The sequence below is a fragment of the Pleurodeles waltl genome, unplaced genomic scaffold, assembly GCF_031143425.1.
Source record: "Pleurodeles waltl isolate 20211129_DDA unplaced genomic scaffold, aPleWal1.hap1.20221129 scaffold_72, whole genome shotgun sequence".
Taxonomy (NCBI): domain Eukaryota; kingdom Metazoa; phylum Chordata; class Amphibia; order Caudata; family Salamandridae; genus Pleurodeles; species Pleurodeles waltl.
In genome coordinates, this window is record NW_027150393.1 from 295147 (window position 1) to 315893 (window position 20747).

At 48.6% G+C, this 20747-nt stretch overlaps 6 non-coding genes across 6 annotated transcripts; all 6 read right to left on the reverse strand.

The window, feature by feature from the left end:
- Positions 1-822: 822 nt before the first annotated feature.
- On the reverse strand, positions 823-895 carry TRNAV-CAC (transfer RNA valine (anticodon CAC)). Its single transcript has one exon. It is a non-coding gene; the product is annotated as a tRNA-Val (tRNA).
- Positions 896-4395: 3500 nt separating this feature from the next.
- On the reverse strand, positions 4396-4468 carry TRNAV-CAC (transfer RNA valine (anticodon CAC)). The gene has a single exon. It is a non-coding gene; the product is annotated as a tRNA-Val (tRNA).
- Positions 4469-7968: 3500 nt separating this feature from the next.
- On the reverse strand, positions 7969-8041 carry TRNAV-CAC (transfer RNA valine (anticodon CAC)). Its single transcript has one exon. It is a non-coding gene; the product is annotated as a tRNA-Val (tRNA).
- Positions 8042-11551: 3510 nt separating this feature from the next.
- Positions 11552-11624, reverse strand: TRNAV-CAC (transfer RNA valine (anticodon CAC)). Its single transcript has one exon. It is a non-coding gene; the product is annotated as a tRNA-Val (tRNA).
- Positions 11625-15124: 3500 nt separating this feature from the next.
- TRNAV-CAC (transfer RNA valine (anticodon CAC)) lies at positions 15125-15197 on the reverse strand. The gene has a single exon. It is a non-coding gene; the product is annotated as a tRNA-Val (tRNA).
- A 3499-nt stretch (positions 15198-18696) lies between these two features.
- TRNAV-CAC (transfer RNA valine (anticodon CAC)) lies at positions 18697-18769 on the reverse strand. The gene has a single exon. It is a non-coding gene; the product is annotated as a tRNA-Val (tRNA).
- Between the last annotated feature and the right edge of the window lie 1978 nt (positions 18770-20747).

Genomic DNA, 20747 nt, shown 5'->3' on the forward strand with positions numbered 1-20747 from the left:
TCCCAGCTGCCTCTCTGTCTTCTTCATGTAAATTGCAAGTCACGAGGAGGCACCATTGCCAATATGCTCCGCCCACCTAACCAAGAAACCTAGTTTGAGCTTGTCTGCCTGTGTTGTTGCAGGGGCAGTGTCTTCTTTGCCCAAAAGGTGGCAGGAGAGCCTCACTTCAAACGATAGAATCAACTGCTTAAGTAGAAACCAGCATGGTAGTTACTGTCATAAAGTGCAGCTCTATCAGAAGGTGTGCCTGAGACGCCCCTTCCAGTAATACACAGAATTTTGATTGAGGGCCCAGCCGATGGGTTGGTGGATTTCTCCTCACATGCCACAGCAGCTTCCAAAGATAGTGGTGTGAGGAGCTGGCTCTGCAAGCAGAGCAAGATTTAAGGGAAGAAAATACACCTGTTAGAATTGGGATTTGAACCCACGCCTCCATGAAGAGACCAGAAGGCTCAGCTTCACTGAAGATCAAGCTCTCTTGAGTCTGGCGCCTTAGACCACTCGGCCATCCTGACAGCCAAAACAGTGTGCAGGTCGGACTCTTCAGTCTGCACTTGTTGATTTTGCCGCTTGCAATGTTCCTATCAAAGTCACAGCTTTAAAGGCCCCACAATATAACATGGCCAAGAAAAAAAAAAAAAAACAGAAGAAGAAACAATGCACATGCACGACCACCGAGGGATGCAGATAACTTTTTAGCGTCCTGCAATAGTAAAGCACGTTTTACACAGGTCACAAGTTTTTAAAGGTCATTTCTGTCTAAGTGTGCATTGAGAGAGACTGAGGTTTTAGGGAGCAAACACAAAAGCTGCTGCTGCCAAGTGTTTCTGCCCGGTCTCGAACCGGGGACCTTTCGCGTGTGAGGTGAACGTGATAACCACTACACTACAGAAACAAGCTTGCTGGTTTGACTGAAGGAGCACAGTTCCCCTCATATGTTTGCACGATTTCCTCTATACTTTATCAGCAGTTGCTCGGAATGCGAGGGGTAAGTGTGAAAATTGCAGCGGTGTCAGCCAGCATGCATACACTCAGACGTCCTGAAAAATCCCACAGCTGCGGGCAGAGACAGACAAATATCTGATGCCTAAATGCCAGGAAGGAGAGCCTGTGAAATCATCACACAGGGCGCACTGAGAGCAAGCAGGAAGGAAGCCAAGGCATTGTAATCCATTTTTCGCCTGAGGCAAAAAATATGTTTTGCGCAACAATGCTTCGAGTGGAATGAGAAATGTTGAGGGGTTTTGTATTTTGAGCAGGATTTGATTGTTTTCCGCTAAAATGGGCTCGTCTGGGATTTGAACCCGGGACCTCTCGCACCCTAAGCAAGAATCATACCCCTAGACCAACGAGCCTGGGCACAGAAATGCAACGGCTCCGACCCTGCTCGGAGGGTTGGTGACAGAGAGTGGGAGACTACATCCCAAAGCAAGAAACTGCACATGGTGCTCTCTTCTGCAGTACGACTAGAGTCATTTGCATGGTCTTCATCGAACATGACATAAAAAGCCTCTATCCTTTAGACATTTTGGCCCAGATTTACAAGAAAATGACTAAGCGCGACGCTGTGCCAAATTTGCAAGCCCCACGCGCCGTCATTTTCAAAATACAGGGAAGCGCCGTATTTAGTAGAATACAGCGCACCCCTGTGCTTCCCCCTGCGCCAGCTCTAAATTAGCTGCTGAGCGCCAACGCAGCCGTTCTTGCACCATGGTACAAGGATGACTGCGTTGAGGGGGAAATTGTTTTTGTGCAGGAAGGGACACCTTCCTGCCCAAAAAAAAAATCTTCAATGGTGATTTGCTCTTACTTCTATGTGTGCTGCAGAATGCATCACACATAGAAAGAGCAAAAACAAGGAGAAATGAAAACATTTCTCCTCAGTGCGCCACTCTAACGACACCCCTGGGATGGCGTTGGATTTTGGTGCTGACGCAGATTTACGCCAACTCCTAAATCTGGAGCAGCATCAAAATGCTATGGTGTTGCTGTGGCACACTCCCAACAACACCCATTGCACGCCCCTTCCAGGGAACGCGCTGCGTGCTAAGGGGCCGTATTTACAAGGTGGTGTTAAGCCACAAAAAGTGGCTGAACGCCATCTTGTAAATACCGCGCAGTGCATAGTGCCACCGGGGCGTCACTAAAAGTGATGCTCCGGTGGCGATAGGGCCTTGTAAGTCTGGCACTTTATTTGCTCAAGGTGTGTGTTCTTGGTGAGGGCAGGAAAGCTATTTTCGCTCTCGTACCTTCCTTCCTTGGCTGGCTTGAATGCTGTAGGCTCAGGCTTCATTGCAAAGGTCAAACAGTGAGCAACTGACTGCCGTAAGCTGGCGCAACTCCTCTTGGTGAGCTGTGACAGATGCCCCAGGAGCGTAGTACCTCACGATGGTGAGGGATAGACACAGTCTCTTTTATCTCAGCTTGCCTGTCAGGTAAGGCAGGAAATGCAAATACTGTGAAAAAGCCCAGCGACTCGAACCAGGGACCTTTCGCATGTGAGGTGCGCATGATAACCACTACACTACACAAACAGACACACTTGCCGGTTTGCTTCATGTGGCTATGCATTGTACTGGAACCACCACACTATGGAAACAGACACACCTGCTTGCTTTATGTGGCTATGCATTGGACTGGGATGCAAGGATGAGGGCCAATGTTCATGACGCTCAAAGCTGAGCCTTCCGGAACACGATCTCTTCCCTTGGAAGAAAGGAACTGGGATCACTTTCATTCCAAGAGGAGATTTCAGAACTGGACCCGAAATTACCATGGAGAAGCACTGTGCATTTAATGTTCCTACGAGCACTGCTGCTCCAGCACAGAAAAGCAGTTGCAAAGAAATCTCGCATACCTTCATGATGCTGAACCGTCTCGACGCCAGTATAAAGCATGTATTGCATTGCAACATGACATCTTACAAGAGTGAAAAGCAGAACTACTCCTGTTTAAAACACAGACTGAACCTATAAAGGTAGGGGTTTGTCTGGGATTTGAACCGAGGTCCTCTCACACCCGAAGCGAGAATCATACCCCTATACCAACTAGACTGCTGCTGCATAGTCATTTGAAACATCTTCTGAAGCGTCTTTCCGAAAAGCAGGGCCATTTGGAGGCTCTCTCTCTCTAAGCGTGCCATAGCAATTGATGTTTTCTGTCAAGGATTTTTTGTTTGTCTCTAGCAAGGCAAGAGGTAGTCAAAATGCCCTGTGCCAGTGAGCTGAACTAGGGCACTGATGTGAAAAGCAGACCCTTTCTGGTAGATGTAACCCGCTGCAAGTCATGGACCCTTGCACCTTAGACTTCCCAACCAGAAGCACTGAAGGGCCTGCTAGCTCTTGAGCCAGAGGAGCATGCCTCTTGGATTCAAGCACACTTGCTCGATCAGCGCTCGATCAGGCGAGATTTATATTAGTGGCTCATAGGCCTGAAACACTCACCTGGGAGACGCAGGGTGGCTGATTTCCCGGAATGGCCCTTGATGGGGAAATCACCTCCTTTCCCCCGCCTCATTTCAGAATTGTGTGCTAGTCGCAAGACAGTGTTCAGGGGTTCATGGGTACTGCCTACTCCCAGCTGCCTCTCTGTCTTCTTCATGTAAATTGCAAGTCACGAGGAGGCACCATTGCCAATATGCTCCGCCCACCTAACCAAGAAACCTAGTTTGAGCTTGTCTGCCTATGTTGTTGCAGGGGCAGTGTCTTCTTTGCCCAAAAGGTGGCAGGAGAGCCTCACTTCAAACGATAGAATCAACTGCTTAAGTAGAAACCAGCATGGTAGTTACTGTCATAAAGTGCAGCTCTATCAGAAGGTGTGCCTGAGACGCCCCTTCCAGTAATACATAGAATTTTGATTGAGGGCCCAGCCGATGGGTTGGTGGATTTCTCCTCACATGCCACAGCAGCTTCCAAAGATAGTGGTGTGAGGAGCTGGCTCTGCAAGCAGAGCAAGATTTAAGGGAAGAAAATACACCTGTTAGAAGTGGGATTTGAACCCACGCCTCCATGAAGAGACCAGAAGGCTCAGCTTCACTGAAGATCAAGCTCTCTTGAGTCTGGCGCCTTAGACCACTCGGCCATCCTGACAGCCAAAACAGTGTGCAGGTCGGACTCTTCAGTCTGCACTTGTTGATTTTGCCGCTTGCAATGTTCCTATCAAAGTCACAGCTTTAAAGGCCCCACAATATAACATGGCCAAGAAAAAAAAAAAAAAACAGAACAAGAAACAATGCACATGCACGACCACCGAGGGATGCAGATAACTTTTTAGCGTCCTGCAATAGTAAAGCACGTTTTACACAGGTCACAAGTTTTTAAAGGTCATTTCTGTCTAAGTGTGCATTGAGAGAGACTGAGGTTTTAGGGAGCAAACACAAAAGCTGCTGCTGCCAAGTGTTTCTGCCCGGTCTCGAACCGGGAACCTTTCGCATGTGAGGCGAACGTGATAACCACTACACTACAGAAACAAGCTTGCTGGTTTGACTGAAGGAGCACAGTTCCCCTCATATGTCTGCACGATTTCCTCTATACTTTATCAGCAGTTGCTCGGAATGCGAGGGGTAAGTGTGAAAATTGCAGCGGTGTCAGCCAGCATGCATACACTCAGACGTCCTGAAAAATCCCACAGCTGCGGGCAGAGACAGACAAATATCTGATGCCTAAATGCCAGGAAGGAGAGCCTGTGAAATCATCACACAGGGCGCACTGAGAGCAAGCAGGAAGGAAGCCAAGGCATTGTAATCCATTTTTCGCCTGAGGCAAAAAATATGTTTTGCGCAACAATGCTTCGAGTGGAATGAGAAATGTTGAGGGGTTGTGTATTTTGAGCAGGATTTGATTGTTTTCCGCTAAAATGGGCTCGTCCGTGATTTGAATCTGGGACCTCTCGCACCCTAATCGAGAATCATACCCCTAGACCAACGAGCCTGGGCACAGAAATGCAACAGCTCCGACCCTGCTCGGAGGGTTGGTGACAGAGAGTGGGAGACTACATCCCAAAGCAAGAAACTGCACATGGTGCTCTCTTCTGCAGTACGACTAGAGTCATTTGCATGGTCTTCATCGAACATGACATAAAAAGCCTCTATCCTTTAGACATTTTGGCCCAGATTTACAAGAAAATGACTAAGCGCGACGCTGTGCCAAATTTGCAAGCCCCACGCGCCGTCATTTTCAAAATGCAGGGAAGCGCCGTATTTAGTAGAATACAGCGCACCCCTGTGCTTCCCCCTGCGCCAGCTCTAAATTAGCTGCAGAGCGCCAACGCAGCCGTTCTTGCACCATGGTACAAGGATGACTGCGTTGAGGGGGAAATTGTTTTTGTGCAGGAAGGGACACCTTCCTGCCCAAAAAAAAAATCTTCAATGGTGATTTGCTCTTACTTCTATGTGTGCTGCAGAATGCATCACACATAGAAAGAGCAAAAACAAGGAGAAATGAAAACATTTCTCCTCAGTGCGCCACTCTAACGACACCCCTGGGATGGCGTTGGATTTTGGTGCTGACGCAGATTTACGCCAACTCCTAAATCTGGAGCAGCATCAAAATGCTATGGTGTTGCTGTGGCACACTCCCAACAACACCCATTGCACGCCCCTTCCAGGGAACGCGCTGCGTGCTAAGGGGCCGTATTTACAAGGTGGTGTTAAGCCACAAAAAGTGGCTGAACCCCATCTTGTAAATACCGCGCAGTGCATAGTGCCACCGGGGCGTCACTAAAAGTAATGCTCCGGTGGCGATAGGGCCTTGTAAGTCTGGCACTTTATTTGCTCAAGGTGTGTGTTCTTGGTGAGGGCAGGAAAGCTATTTTCGCTCTCGTACCTTCCTTCCTTGGCTGGCTTGAATGCTGTAGGCTCAGGCTTCATTGCAAAGGTCAAACAGTGAGCAACTGACTGCCGTAAGCTGGCGCAACTCCTCTTGGTGAGCTGTGACAGATGCCCCAGGAGCGTAGTACCTCACGATGGTGAGGGATAGACACAGTCTCTTTTATCTCAGCTTGCCTGTCAGGTGAGGCAGGAAATGCAAATACTGTGAAAAAGCCCAGCGACTCGAACCAGGGACCTTTCGCATGTGAGGTGCGCATGATAACCACTACACTACACAAACAGACACACTTGCCGGTTTGCTTCATGTGGCTATGCATTGTACTGGAACCACCACACTATGGAAACAGACACACCTGCTTGCTTTATGTGGCTATGCATTGGACTGGGATGCAAGGATGAGGGCCAATGTTCATGACGCTCAAAGCTGAGCCTTCCGGAACACGATCTCTTCCCTTGGAAGAAAGGAACTGGGATCACTTTCATTCCAAGAGGAGATTTCAGAACTGGACCCGAAATTACCATGGAGAAGCATTGTGCATTTAATGTTCCTACGAGCACTGCTGCTCCAGCACAGAAAAGCAGTTGCAAAGAAATCTCGCATACCTTCATGATGCTGAACCGTCTCGACGCCAGTATAAAGCATGTATTGCATTGCAACATGACATCTTACAAGAGTGAAAAGCAGAAATACTCCTGTTTAAAACACAGACTGAACCTATAAAGGTAGGGGTTTGTCTGGGATTTGAACCGAGGTCCTCTCACACCCAAAGCGAGAATCATACCCCTATACCAACTAGACTGCTGCTGCATAGTCATTTGAAACATCTTCTGAAGCGTCTTTCCGAAAAGCAGGGCCATTTGGAGGCTCTCTCTCTCTAAGCGTGCCATAGCAATTGATGTTTTCTGTCAAGGATTTTTTGTTTGTCTCTAGCAAGGCAAGAGGTAGTCAAAATGCCCTGTGCCAGTGAGCTGAACTAGGGCACTGATGTGAAAAGCAGACCCTTTCTGGTAGATGTAACCCGCTGCAAGTCATGGACCCTTGCACCTTAGACTTCCCAACCAGAAGCACTGAAGGGCCTGCTAGCTCTTGAGCCAGAGGAGCATGCCTCTTGGATTCAAGCACACTTGCTCGATCAGCGCTCGATCAGGCGAGATTTATATTAGTGGCTCATAGGCCTGAAACACTCACCTGGGAGACGCAGGGTGGCTGATTTCCCGGAATGGCCCTTGATGGGGAAATCACCTCCTTTCCCCCGCCTCATTTCAGAATTGTGTGCTAGTCGCAAGACAGTGTTCAGGGGTTCATGGGTACTGCCTACTCCCAGCTGCCTCTCTGTCTTCTTCATGTAAATTGCAAGTCACGAGGAGGCACCATTGCCAATATGCTCCGCCCACCTAACCAAGAAACCTAGTTTGAGCTTGTCTGCCTGTGTTGTTGCAGGGGCAGTGTCTTCTTTGCCCAAAAGGTGGCAGGAGAGCCTCACTTCAAACGATAGAATCAACTGCTTAAGTAGAAACCAGCATGGTAGTTACTGTCATAAAGTGCAGCTCTATCAGAAGGTGTGCCTGAGACGCCCCTTCCAGTAATACACAGAATTTTGATTGAGGGTCCAGCCGATGGGTTGGTGGATTTCTCCTCAGATGCCACAGCAGCTTCCAAAGATAGTGGTGTGAGGAGCTGGCTCTGCAAGCAGAGCAAGATTTAAGGGAAGAAAATACACCTGTCAGAAGTGGGATTTGAACCCACGCCTCCATGAAGAGACCAGAAGGCTCAGCTTCACTGAAGATCAAGCTCTCTTGAGTCTGGCGCCTTAGACCACTTGGCCATCCTGACAGCCAAAACAGTGTGCAGGTCGGACTCTTCAGTCTGCACTTGTTGATTTTGCCGCTTGCAATGTTCCTATCAAAGTCACAGCTTTAAAGGCCCCACAATATAACATGGCCAAGAAAAAAAAAAAAAAACAGAACAAGAAACAATGCACATGCACGACCACCGAGGGATGCAGATAACTTTTTAGCGTCCTGCAATAGTAAAGCACGTTTTACACAGGTCACAAGTTTTTAAAGGTCATTTCTGTCTAAGTGTGCATTGAGAGAGACTGAGGTTTTAGGGAGCAAACACAAAAGCTGCTGCTGCCAAGTGTTTCTGCCCGGTCTCGAACCGGGGACCTTTCGCGTGTGAGGCGAACGTGATAACCACTACACTACAGAAACAAGCTTGCTGGTTTGACTGAAGGAGCACAGTTCCCCTCATATGTCTGCACGATTTCCTCTATACTTTATCAGCAGTTGCTCGGAATGCGAGGGGTAAGTGTGAAAATTGCAGCGGTGTCAGCCAGCATGCATACACTCAGACGTCCTGAAAAATCCCACAGCTGCGGGCAGAGACAGACAAATATCTGATGCCTAAATGCCAGGAAGGAGAGCCTGTGAAATCATCACACAGGGCGCACTGAGAGCAAGCAGGAAGGAAGCCAAGGCATTGTAATCCATTTTTCGCCTGAGGCAAAAAATATGTTTTGCGCAACAATGCTTCGAGTGGAATGAGAAATGTTGAGGGGTTGTGTATTTTGAGCAGGATTTGATTGTTTTCCGCTAAAATGGGCTCGTCCGGGATTTGAACCTGAGACCTCTCGCACCCTAATCGAGAATCATACCCCTAGACCAACGAGCCTGGGCACAGAAATGCAACAGCTCCGACCCTGCTCGGAGGGTTGGTGACAGAGAGTGGGAGACTACATCCCAAAGCAAGAAACTGCACATGGTGCTCTCTTCTGCAGTACGACTAGAGTCATTTGCATGGTCTTCATCGAACATGACATAAAAAGCCTCTATCCTTTAGACATTTTGGCCCAGATTTACAAGAAAATGACTAAGCGCGACGCTGTGCCAAATTTGCAAGCCCCACGCGCCGTCATTTTCAAAATGCAGGGAAGCGCCGTATTTAGTAGAATACAGCGCACCCCTGTGCTTCCCCCTGCGCCAGCTCTAAATTAGCTGCTGAGCGCCAACGCAGCCGTTCTTGCACCATGGTACAAGGATGACTGCGTTGAGGGGGAAATTGTTTTTGTGCAGGAAGGGACACCTTCCTGCCCAAAAAAAAAATCTTCAATGGTGATTTGCTCTTACTTCTATGTGTGCTGCAGAATGCATCACACATAGAAAGAGCAAAAACAAGGAGAAATGAAAACATTTCTCCTCAGTGCGCCACTCTAACGACACCCCTGGGATGGCGTTGGATTTTGGTGCTGACGCAGATTTACGCCAACTCCTAAATCTGGAGCAGCATCAAAATGCTATGGTGTTGCTGTGGCACACTCCCAACAACACCCATTGCACGCCCCTTCCAGGGAACGCGCTGCGTGCTAAGGGGCCGTATTTACAAGGTGGTGTTAAGCCACAAAAAGTGGCTGAACGCCATCTTGTAAATACCGCGCAGTGCATAGTGCCACCGGGGCGTCACTAAAAGTGATGCTCCGGTGGCGATAGGGCCTTGTAAGTCTGGCACTTTATTTGCTCAAGGTGTGTGTTCTTGGTGAGGGCAGGAAAGCTATTTTCGCTCTCGTACCTTCCTTCCTTGGCTGGCTTGAATGCTGTAGGCTCAGGCTTCATTGCAAAGGTCAAACAGTGAGCAACTGACTGCCGTAAGCTGGCGCAACTCCTCTTGGTGAGCTGTGACAGATGCCCCAGGAGCGTAGTACCTCACGATGGTGAGGGATAGACACAGTCTCTTTTATCTCAGCTTGCCTGTCAGGTGAGGCAGGAAATGCAAATACTGTGAAAAAGCCCAGCGACTCGAACCAGGGACCTTTCGCATGTGAGGTGCGCATGATAACCACTACACTACACAAACAGACACACTTGCCGGCTTGCTTCATGTGGCTATGCATTGTACTGGAACCACCACACTATGGAAACAGACACACCTGCTTGCTTTATGTGGCTATGCATTGGACTGGGATGCAAGGATGAGGGCCAATGTTCATGACGCTCAAAGCTGAGCCTTCCGGAACACGATCTCTTCCCTTGGAAGAAAGGAACTGGGATCACTTTCATTCCAAGAGGAGATTTCAGAACTGGACCCGAAATTACCATGGAGAAGCACTGTGCATTTAATGTTCCTACGAGCACTGCTGCTCCAGCACAGAAAAGCAGTTGCAAAGAAATCTCGCATACCTTCATGATGCTGAACCGTCTCGACGCCAGTATAAAGCATGTATTGCATTGCAACATGACATCTTACAAGAGTGAAAAGCAGAAATACTCCTGTTTAAAACACAGACTGAACCTATAAAGGTAGGGGTTTGTCTGGGATTTGAACCGAGGTCCTCTCACACCCGAAGCGAGAATCATACCCCTATACCAACTAGACTGCCGCTGCATAGTCATTTGAAACATCTTCTGAAGCGTCTTTCCGAAAAGCAGGGCCATTTGGAGGCTCTCTCTCTCTAAGCGTGCCATAGCAATTGATGTTTTCTGTCAAGGATTTTTTGTTTGTCTCTAGCAAGGCAAGAGGTAGTCAAAATGCCCTGTGCCAGTGAGCTGAACTAGAGCACTGATGTGAAAAGCAGACCCTTTCTGGTAGTTGTAACCCGCTGCAAGTCATGGACCCTTGCACCTTAGACTTCCCAACCAGAAGCACTGAAGGGCCTGCTAGCTCTTGAGCCAGAGGAGCATGCCTCTTGGATTCAAGCACACTTGCTCGATCAGCGCTCGATTAGGCTCGATCAGGCGAGATTTATATTAGTGGCTCATAGGCCTGAAACACTCACCTGGGAGACGCAGGGTGGCTGATTTCCCGGAATGGCCCTTGATGGGGAAATCACCTCCTTTCCCCCGCCTCATTTCAGAATTGTGTGCTAGTCGCAAGACAGTGTTCAGGGGTTCATGGGTACTGCCTACTCCCAGCTGCCTCTCTGTCTTCTTCATGTAAATTGCAAGTCACGAGGAGGCACCATTGCCAATATGCTCCGCCCACCTAACCAAGAAACCTAGTTTGAGCTTGTCTGCCTGTGTTGTTGCAGGGGCAGTGTCTTCTTTGCCCAAAAGGTGGCAGGAGAGCCTCACTTCAAACGATAGAATCAACTGCTTAAGTAGAAACCAGCATGGTAGTTACTGTCATAAAGTGCAGCTCTATCAGAAGGTGTGCCTGAGACGCCCCTTCCAGTAATACACAGAATTTTGATTGAGGGCCCAGCCGATGGGTTGGTGGATTTCTCCTCACATGCCACAGCAGCTTCCAAAGATAGTGGTGTGAGGAGCTAGCTCTGCAAGCAGAGCAAGATTTAAGGGAAGAAAATACACCTGTTAGAATTGGGATTTGAACCCACGCCTCCATGAAGAGACCAGAAGGCTCAGCTTCACTGAAGATCAAGCTCTCTTGAGTCTGGCGCCTTAGACCACTCGGCCATCCTGACAGCCAAAACAGTGTGCAGGTCGGACTCTTCAGTCTGCACTTGTTGATTTTGCCGCTTGCAATGTTCCTATCAAAGTCACAGCTTTAAAGGCCCCACAATATAACATGGCCAAGAAAAAAAAAAAAAAACAGAACAAGAAACAATGCACATGCACGACCACCGAGGGATGCAGATAACTTTTTAGCGTCCTGCAATAGTAAAGCACGTTTTACACAGGTCACAAGTTTTTAAAGGTCATTTCTGTCTAAGTGTGCATTGAGAGAGACTGAGGTTTTAGGGAGCAAACACAAAAGCTGCTGCTGCCAAGTGTTTCTGCCCGGTCTCGAACCGGGGACGTTTCGCGTGTGAGGCGAACGTGATAACCACTACACTACAGAAACAAGCTTGCTGGTTTGACTGAAGGAGCACAGTTCCCCTCATATGTTTGCACGATTTCCTCTATACTTTATCAGCAGTTGCTCGGAATGCGAGGGGTAAGTGTGAAAATTGCAGCGGTGTCAGCCAGCATGCATACACTCAGACGTCCTGAAAAATCCCACAGCTGCGGGCAGAGACAGACAAATATCTGATGCCTAAATGCCAGGAAGGAGAGCCTGTGAAATCATCACACAGGGCGCACTGAGAGCAAGCAGGAAGGAAGCCAAGGCATTGTAATCCATTTTTCGCCTGAGGCAAAAAATATGTTTTGCGCAACAATGCTTCGAGTGGAATGAGAAATGTTGAGGGGTTTTGTATTTTGAGCAGGATTTGATTGTTTTCCGCTAAAGTGGGCTCGTCTGGGATTTGAACCCGGGACCTCTCGCACCCTAAGCAAGGATCATACCCCTAGACCAACGAGCCTGGGCACAGAAATGCAACAGCTCCGACCCTGCTCGGAGGGTTGGTGACAGAGAGTGGGAGACTACATCCCAAAGCAAGAAACTGCACATGGTGCTCTCTTCTGCAGTACGACTAGAGTCATTTGCATGGTCTTCATCGAACATGACATAAAAAGCCTCTATCCTTTAGACATTTTGGCCCAGATTTACAAGAAAATGACTAAGCGCGACGCTGTGCCAAATTTGCAAGCCCCACGCGCCGTCATTTTCAAAATGCAGGGAAGCGCCGTATTTAGTAGAATACAGCGCACCCCTGTGCTTCCCCCTGCGCCAGCTCTAAATTAGCTGCTGAGCGCCAACGCAGCCGTTCTTGCACCATGGTACAAGGATGACTGCGTTGAGGGGGAAATTGTTTTTGTGCAGGAAGGGACACCTTCCTGCCCAAAAAAAAAATCTTCAATGGTGATTTGCTCTTACTTCTATGTGTGCTGCAGAATGCATCACACATAGAAAGAGCAAAAACAAGGAGAAATGAAAACATTTCTCCTCAGTGCGCCACTCTAACGACACCCCTGGGATGGCGTTGGATTTTGGTGCTGACGCAGATTTACGCCAACTCCTAAATCTGGAGCAGCATCAAAATGCTATGGTGTTGCTGTGGCACACTCCCAACAACACCCATTGCACGCCCCTTCCAGGGAACGCGCTGCGTGCTAAGGGGCCGTATTTACAAGGTGGTGTTAAGCCACAAAAAGTGGCTGAACGCCATCTTGTAAATACCGCGCAGTGCATAGTGCCACCGGGGCGTCACTAAAAGTGATGCTCCGGTGGCGATAGGGCCTTGTAAGTCTGGCACTTTATTTGCTCAAGGTGTGTGTTCTTGGTGAGGGCAGGAAAGCTATTTTCGCTCTCGTACCTTCCTTCCTTGGCTGGCTTGAATGCTGTAGGCTCAGGCTTCATTGCAAAGGTCAAACAGTGAGCAACTGACTGCCGTAAGCTGGCGCAACTCCTCTTGGTGAGCTGTGACAGATGCCCCAGGAGCGTAGTACCTCACGATGGTGAGGGATAGACACAGTCTCTTTTATCTCAGCTTGCCTGTCAGGTAAGGCAGGAAATGCAAATACTGTGAAAAAGCCCAGCGACTCGAACCAGGGACCTTTCGCATGTGAGGTGCGCATGATAACCACTACACTACACAAACAGACACACTTGCCGGTTTGCTTCATGTGGCTATGCATTGTACTGGAACCACCACACTATGGAAACAGACACACCTGCTTGCTTTATGTGGCTATGCATTGGACTGGGATGCAAGGATGAGGGCCAATGTTCATGACGCTCAAAGCTGAGCCTTCCGGAACACGATCTCTTCCCTTGGAAGAAAGGAACGGGGATCACTTTCATTCCAAGAGGAGATTTCAGAACTGGACCCGAAATTACCATGGAGAAGCACTGTGCATTTAATGTTCCTACGAGCACTGCTGCTCCAGCACAGAAAAGCAGTTGCAAAGAAATCTCGCATACCTTCATGATGCTGAACCGTCTCGACGCCAGTATAAAGCATGTATTGCATTGCAACATGACATCTTACAAGAGTGAAAAGCAGAAATACTCCTGTTTAAAACACAGACTGAACCTATAAAGGTAGGGGTTTGTCTGGGATTTGAACCGAGGTCCTCTCACACCCGAAGCGAGAATCATACCCCTATACCAACTAGACTGCTGCTGCATAGTCATTTGAAACATCTTCTGAAGCGTCTTTCCGAAAAGCAGGGCCATTTGGAGGCTCTCTCTCTCTAAGCGTGCCATAGCAATTGATGTTTTCTGTCAAGGATTTTTTGTTTGTCTCTAGCAAGGCAAGAGGTAGTCAAAATGCCCTGTGCCAGTGAGCTGAACTAGGGCACTGATGTGAAAAGCAGACCCTTTCTGGTAGATGTAACGCGCTGCAAGTCATGGACCCTTGCACCTTAGACTTCCCAACCAGAAGCACTGAAGGGCCTGCTAGCTCTTGAGCCAGAGGAGCATGCCTCTTGGATTCAAGCACACTTGCTCGATCAGCGCTCGATCAGGCGAGATTTATATTAGTGGCTCATAGGCCTGAAACACTCACCTGGGAGACGCAGGGTGGCTGATTTCCCGGAATGGCCCTTGATGGGGAAATCACCTCCTTTCCCCCGCCTCATTTCAGAATTGTGTGCTAGTCGCAAGACAGTGTTCAGGGGTTCATGGGTACTGCCTACTCCCAGCTGCCTCTCTGTCTTCTTCATGTAAATTGCAAGTCACGAGGAGGCACCATTGCCAATATGCTCCGCCCACCTAACCAAGAAACCTAGTTTGAGCTTGTCTGCCTGTGTTGTTGCAGGGGCAGTGTCTTCTTTGCCCAAAAGGTGGCAGGAGAGCCTCACTTCAAACGATAGAATCAACTGCTTAAGTAGAAACCAGCATGGTAGTTACTGTCATAAAGTGCAGCTCTATCAGAAGGTGTGCCTGAGACGCCCCTTCCAGTAATACACAGAATTTTGATTGAGGGTCCAGCTGATGGGTTGGTGGATTTCTCCTCACATGCCACAGCAGCTTCCAAAGATAGTGGTGTGAGGAGCTGGCTCTGCAAGCAGAGCAAGATTTAAGGGAAGAAAATACACCTGTTAGAAGTGGGATTTGAACCCACGCCTCCATGAAGAGACCAGAAGGCTCAGCTTCACTGAAGATCAAGCTCTCTTGAGTCTGGCGCCTTAGACCACTTGGCCATCCTGACAGCCAAAACAGTGTGGAGGTCGGACTCTTCAGTCTGCACTTGTTGATTTTGCCGCTTGCAATGTTCCTATCAAAGTCACAGCTTTAAAGGCCCCACAATATAACATGGCCAAGAAAAAAAAAAAAAAACAGAACAAGAAACAATGCACATGCACGACCACCGAGGGATGCAGATAACTTTTTAGCGTCCTGCAATAGTAAAGCACGTTTTACACAGGTCACAAGTTTTTAAAGGTCATTTCTGTCTAAGTGTGCATTGAGAGAGACTGAGGTTTTAGGGAGCAAACACAAAAGCTGCTGCTGCCAAGTGTTTCTGCCCGGTCTCGAACCGGGGACCTTTCGCGTGTGAGGCAAACGTGATAACCACTACACTACAGAAACAAGCTTGCTGGTTTGACTGAAGGAGCACAGTTCCCCTCATATGTCTGCACGATTTCCTCTATACTTTATCAGCAGTTGCTCGGAATGCGAGGGGTAAGTGTGAAAATTGCAGCGGTGTCAGCCAGCATGCATACACTCAGACGTCCTGAAAAATCCCACAGCTGCGGGCAGAGACAGACAAATATCTGATGCCTAAATGCCAGGAAGGAGAGCCTGTGAAATCATCACACAGGGCGCACTGAGAGCAAGCAGGAAGGAAGCCAAGGCATTGTAATCCATTTTTCGCCTGAGGCAAAAAATATGTTTTGCGCAACAATGCTTCGAGTGGAATGAGAAATGTTGAGGGGTTGTGTATTTTGAGCAGGATTTGATTGTTTTCCGCTAAAATGGGCTCGTCCGGGATTTGAACCTGAGACCTCTCGCACCCTAATCGAGAATCATACCCCTAGACCAACGAGCCTGGGCACAGAAATGCAACAGCTCCGACCCTGCTCGGAGGGTTGGTGACAGAGAGTGGGAGACTACATCCCAAAGCAAGAAACTGCACATGGTGCTCTCTTCTGCAGTACGACTAGAGTCATTTGCATGGTCTTCATCGAACATGACATAAAAAGCCTCTATCCTTTAGACATTTTGGCCCAGATTTACAAGAAAATGACTAAGCGCGACGCTGTGCCAAATTTGCAAGCCCCACGCGCCGTCATTTTCAAAATGCAGGGAAGCGCCGTATTTAGTAGAATACAGCGCACCCCTGTGCTTCCCCCTGCGCCAGCTCTAAATTAGCTGCTGAGCGCCAACGCAGCCGTTCTTGCACCATGGTACAAGGATGACTGCGTTGAGGGGGAAATTGTTTTTGTGCAGGAAGGGACACCTTCCTGCCCAAAAAAAAAATCTTCAATGGTGATTTGCTCTTACTTCTATGTGTGCTGCAGAATGCATCACACATAGAAAGAGCAAAAACAAGGAGAAATGAAAACATTTCTCCTCAGTGCGCCACTCTAACGACACCCCTGGGATGGCATTGGATTTTGGTGCTGACGCAGATTTACGCCAACTCCTAAATCTGGAGCAGCATCAAAATGCTATGGTGTTGCTGTGGCACACTCCCAACAACACCCATTGCACGCCCCTTCCAGGGAACGCGCTGCGTGCTAAGGGGCCGTATTTACAAGGTGGTGTTAAGCCACAAAAAGTGGCTGAACGCCATCTTGTAAATACCGCGCAGTGCATAGTGCCACCGGGGCGTCACTAAAAGTGATGCTCCGGTGGCGATAGGGCCTTGTAAGTCTGGCACTTTATTTGCTCAAGGTGTGTGTTCTTGGTGAGGGCAGGAAAGCTATTTTCGCTCTCGTACCTTCCTTCCTTGGCTGGCTTGAATGCTGTAGGCTCAGGCTTCATTGCAAAGGTCAAACAGTGAGCAACTGACTGCCGTAAGCTGGCGCAACTCCTCTTGGTGAGCTGTGACAGATGCCCCAGGAGCGTAGTACCTCACGATGGTGAGGGATAGACACAGTCTCTTTTATCTCAGCTTGCCTGTCAGGTGAGGCAGGAAATGCAAATACTGTGAAAAAGCCCAGCGACTCGAACCAGGGACCTTTCGCATGTGAGGTGCGCATGATAACCACTACACTACACAAACAGACACACTTGCCGGCTTGCTTCATGTGGCTATGCATTGTACTGGAACCACCACACTATGGAAACAGACACACCTGCTTGCTTTATGTGGCTATGCATTGGACTGGGATGCAAGGATGAGGGCCAATGTTCATGACGCTCAAAGCTGAGCCTTCCGGAACACGATCTCTTCCCTTGGAAGAAAGGAACTGGGATCACTTTCATTCCAAGAGGAGATTTCAGAACTGGACCCGAAATTACCATGGAGAAGCACTGTGCATTTAATGTTCCTACGAGCACTGCTGCTCCAGCACAGAAAAGCAGTTGCAAAGAAATCTCGCATACCTTCATGATGCTGAACCGTCTCGACGCCAGTATAAAGCATGTATTGCATTGCAACATGACATCTTACAAGAGTGAAAAGCAGAAATACTCCTGTTTAAAACACAGACTGAACCTATAAAGGTAGGGGTTTGTCTGGGATTTGAACCGAGGTCCTCTCACACCCGAAGCGAGAATCATACCCCTATACCAACTAGACTGCCGCTGCATAGTCATTTGAAACATCTTCTGAAGCGTCTTTCCGAAAAGCAGGGCCATTTGGAGGCTCTCTCTCTCTAAGCGTGCCATAGCAATTGATGTTTTCTGTCAAGGATTTTTTGTTTGTCTCTAGCAAGGCAAGAGGTAGTCAAAATGCCCTGTGCCAGTGAGCTGAACTAGGGCACTGATGTGAAAAGCAGACCCTTTCTGGTAGTTGTAACCCGCTGCAAGTCATGGACCCTTGCACCTTAGACTTCCCAACCAGAAGCACTGAAGGGCCTGCTAGCTCTTGAGCCAGAGGAGCATGCCTCTTGGATTCAAGCACACTTGCTCGATCAGGCTCGATCAGGCGAGATTTATATTAGTGGCTCATAGGCCTGAAACACTCACCTGGGAGACGCAGGGTGGCTGATTTCCCGGAATGGCCCTTGATGGGGAAATCACCTCCTTTCCCCCGCCTCATTTCAGAATTGTGTGCTAGTCGCAAGACAGTGTTCAGGGGTTCATGGGTACTGCCTACTCCCAGCTGCCTCTCTGTCTTCTTCATGTAAATTGCAAGTCACGAGGAGGCACCATTGCCAATATGCTCCGCCCACCTAACCAAGAAAGCTAGTTTGAGCTTGTCTGCCTGTGTTGTTGCAGGGGCAGTGTCTTCTTTGCCCAAAAGGTGGCAGGAGAGCCTCACTTCAAACGATAGAATCAACTGCTTAAGTAGAAACCAGCATGGTAGTTACTGTCATAAAGTGCAGCTCTATCAGAAGGTGTGCCTGAGACGCCCCTTCCAGTAATACATAGAATTTTGATTGAGGGCCCAGCCGATGGGTTGGTGGATTTCTCCTCACATGCCACAGCAGCTTCCAAAGATAGTGGTGTGAGGAGCTGGCTCTGCAAGCAGAGCAAGATTTAAGGGAAGAAAATACACCTGTTAGAAGTGGGATTTGAACCCACGCCTCCATGAAGAGACCAGAAGGCTCAGCTTCACTGAAGATCAAGCTCTCTTGAGTCTGGCGCCTTAGACCACTCGGCCATCCTGACAGCCAAAACAATGTGCAGGTCGGACTCTTCAGTCTGCACTTGTTGATTTTGCCGCTTGCAATGTTCCTATCAAAGTCACAGCTTTAAAGGCCCCACAATATAACATGGCCAAGAAAAAAAAAAAAAAACAGAACAAGAAACAATGCACATGCACGACCACCGAGGGATGCAGATAACTTTTTAGCGTCCTGCAATAGTAAAGCACGTTTTACACAGGTCACAAGTTTTTAAAGGTCATTTCTGTCTAAGTGTGCATTGAGAGAGACTGAGGTTTTAGGGAGCAAACACAAAAGCTGCTGCTGCCAAGTGTTTCTGCCCGGTCTCGAACCGGGAACCTTTCGCGTGTGAGGCGAACGTGATAACCACTACACTACAGAAACAAGCTTGCTGGTTTGACTGAAGGAGCACAGTTCCCCTCATATGTCTGCACGATTTCCTCTATACTTTATCAGCAGTTGCTCGGAATGCGAGGGGTAAGTGTGAAAATTGCAGCGGTGTCAGCCAGCATGCATACACTCAGACGTCCTGAAAAATCCCACAGCTGCGGGCAGAGACAGACAAATATCTGATGCCTAAATGCCAGGAAGGAGAGCCTGTGAAATCATCACACAGGGCGCACTGAGAGCAAGCAGGAAGGAAGCCAAGGCATTGTAATCCATTTTTCGCCTGAGGCAAAAAATATGTTTTGCGCAACAATGCTTCGAGTGGAATGAGAAATGTTGAGGGGTTGTGTATTTTGAGCAGGATTTGATTGTTTTCCGCTAAAATGGGCTCGTCCGGGATTTGAACCTGGGACCTCTCGCACCCTAATCGAGAATCATACCCCTAGACCAACGAGCCTGGGCACAGAAATGCAACAGCTCCGACCCTGCTCGGAGAGTTGGTGACAGAGAGTGGGAGACTACATCCCAAAGCAAGAAACTGCACATGGTGCTCTCTTCTGCAGTACGACTAGAGTCATTTGCATGGTCTTCATCGAACATGACATAAAAAGCCTCTATCCTTTAGACATTTTGGCCCAGATTTACAAGAAAATGACTAAGCGCGACGCTGTGCCAAATTTGCAAGCCCCACGCGCCGTCATTTTCAAAATGCAGGGAAGCGCCGTATTTAGTAGAATACAGCGCACCCCTGTGCTTCCCCCTGCGCCAGCTCTAAATTAGCTGCTGAGCGCCAACGCAGCCGTTCTTGCACCATGGTACAAGGATGACTGCGTTGAGGGGGAAATTGTTTTTGTGCAGGAAGGGACACCTTCCTGCCCAAAAAAAAAATCTTCAATGGTGATTTGCTCTTACTTCTATGTGTGCTGCAGAATGCATCACACATAGAAAGAGCAAAAACAAGGAGAAATGAAAACATTTCTCCTCAGTGCGCCACTCTAACGACACCCCTGGGATGGCGTTGGATTTTGGTGCTGACGCAGATTTACGCCAACTCCTAAATCTGGAGCAGCATCAAAATGCTATGGTGTTGCTGTGGCACACTCCCAACTACACCCATTGCACGCCCCTTCCAGGGAACGCGCTGCGTGCTAAGGGGCCGTATTTACAAGGTGGTGTTAAGCCACAAAAAGTGGCTGAACGCCATCTTGTAAATACCGCGCAGTGCATAGTGCCACCGGGGCGTCACTAAAAGTGATGCTCCGGTGGCGATAGGGCCTTGAAAGTCTGGCACTTTATTTGCTCAAGGTGTGTGTTCTTGGTGAGGGCAGGAAAGCTATTTTCGCTCTTGTACCTTCCTTCCTTGGCTGGCTTGAATGCTGTAGGCTCAGGCTTCATTGCAAAGGTCAAACAGTGAGCAACTGACTGCCGTAAGCTGGCGCAACTCCTCTTGGTGAGCTGTGACAGATGCCCCAGGAGCGTAGTACCTCACGATGGCGAGGGATAGACACAGTCTCTTTTATCTCAGCTTGCCTGTCAGGTGAGGCAGGAAATGCAAATACTGTGAAAAAGCCCAGCGACTCGAACCAGGGACCTTTCGCATGTGAGGTGCGCATGATAACCACTACACTAGACAAACAGACACACTTGCCGGCTTGCTTCATGTGGCTATGCATTGTACTGGAACCACCACACTATGGAAACAGACACACCTGCTTGCTTTATGTGGCTATGCATTGGACTGGGATGCAAGGATGAGGGCCAATGTTCATGACGCTCAAAGCTGAGCCTTCCGGAACACGATCTCTTCCCTTGGAAGAAAGGAACTGGGATCACTTTCATTCCAAGAGGAGATTTCAGAACTGGACCCGAAATTACCATGGAGAAGCACTGTGCATTTAATGTTCCTACGAGCACTGCTGCTCCAGCACAGAAAAGCAGTTGCAAAGAAATCTCGCATACCTTCATGATGCTGAAC